Source organism: Marmota marmota, unplaced genomic scaffold, assembly GCF_001458135.2.
Source record: "Marmota marmota marmota unplaced genomic scaffold, marMar, whole genome shotgun sequence".
In the NCBI taxonomy this organism is placed as follows: Eukaryota; Metazoa; Chordata; class Mammalia; order Rodentia; family Sciuridae; genus Marmota; species Marmota marmota.
In genome coordinates this window covers 1,153-2,831 of record NW_026011776.1, presented here as the reverse complement: position 1 = coordinate 2,831, position 1,679 = coordinate 1,153, and the positions used below count along the sequence as shown (strand labels likewise).

The 1,679-nt window shown below is 41.3% G+C and overlaps 1 pseudogene; it reads left to right on the top strand.

The window, feature by feature from the left end:
• The first annotated feature begins 16 nt into the window (after nucleotides 1–16).
• LOC125614951 lies at nucleotides 17–675 on the top strand (annotated as a pseudogene).
• The last annotated feature ends 1,004 nt before the right edge of the window (nucleotides 676–1,679 follow it).

The following is a 1,679-nucleotide window of genomic DNA, read 5'->3' as shown; positions in this document are numbered from 1 at the left end:
CCCCCCCCCCCGCGATATGGCCACAGCAACCTCAGGTGAAAGTGATGGTGGGGGCGAGATTTCAGATCATGGGTGCTCTGACGGTTGGAGGCTCTGGGAGTAGACCAAACCGGTTATGGTTCCTACATTCATGGTGTCCTACAGGAGGAGGAGAAAGAAGAGAAGGTGGACACTCCGCAGGGTATCCTGTCTGCTTTTCTGAAAGAAGATTCCTTCCTTAATATCTGCAGGGAGATTGTGAACGATGGACTGAAACTCAGTATGCTGTCACCAAAGTGGGAAAAAAAAAGATGAGGTACAGGCCATTGCCACCCGCATTGAGAAGCAGGCACAGATTGTGTGGAAGCCCAGGATGGTGTCAGAAGAGGAAAAACAGAAAAGCTGCCCTGTGGGCCCAGTGTGCTGATGTAAAAACTGGAGAGGACTCTGTTTCCAAACACCAATGTAGAAGATGTCCTCAATGCTCAGAAATTGCAGAGAGACTTACTTCGGGATGAGTCCCAAAGGAAGAAGGAACAGGACAAGCTGCAGAGGGAGAGAGACCAACTAGCCAAGCTGGAGCTCAAGGAAAAGGAAAAGAAAAGGACACAGAGAGGGGAGCGAAAGCTATAACCCTGGCCTGTTCAATTCTTCCCCTGCTTCAAGAATTTGATGAATGGGAAAACTGGTTTTCAAATGTGTGTTTAAGAGAAATGAGGAGAACATTGCATAGTTAATTCTCAAGGCATTTCCCTTTGTTTACATGGTCAATAGGAAAATCAGAATCACTTTTGCTTACAAAATGTGCCATGTTGTGGTGGTGTGAGCGATCAGATTATTATAGTGGATGTCTGTACCAAAGAGCAGCAATTGGTACAGCAATTTATTTTTTAATAATGAAGTCCTGTGCTCTTTTAGGCTCCTGTTTTTACAAAATGTCTTCCCTCACCTTCCCTCACCTTCAATAAATTTTCCTTGGATAAAATAGCAGGATTCAGAAAGCTAACAGTTACCGTTTTCATCTGGGAAAAGAAACATGATCATTCCTCTGAGATGAAAAGTGTGAGTACAAATTACTTTAGAGGCAATATTTACTCCTAAATGTAGTTTAGTTCTATGGCTGATATATAGAGCTAATTAGGGAGCCAGTTAGGGTGGTGCACACCTGTAATCCCAGCTCCTAGGGAGGCTGAAGCAGGAGGATCACAAGTTTAAGGCTAGCTTGGGCAACTTAGTGAGACCGGTCTAAAAAAAAACAAAAAACCTAGATAGAGACTTACCTGGTGGTAGAGCACCACTTGGTCAAATCTCCAGTGCTGCCAGGAAAAAAAAAATGCACTAATAAGAAACCCTACCTGGATCAAGATTTCCAGATTTTATGTTACATGACAGCAAACTAGGAAAGTTGGGAAGAAATTATTTGGAGTGTATTCAACATCCAAGATCTTTTTTTAAAGAAAGTTTCAACCAATGGGTAAAATAGTATCTTTTTAAGTAAACAGAATTACATATTTTTCCTTATTTTAGGCTGAGACATTAAGATGGATGTGTCAATATTGAGTGTAACATATTATTGTTAAGCTAGATTCATTTTTTATGTAATCATGAATTCTCTTGAGTTCTGGTAGAAATTTGAACCCCAGTTTCCCCTAAATCATCAATATTGAGAGCTGGTAATTCATGATTTAGAGAAACTAGAG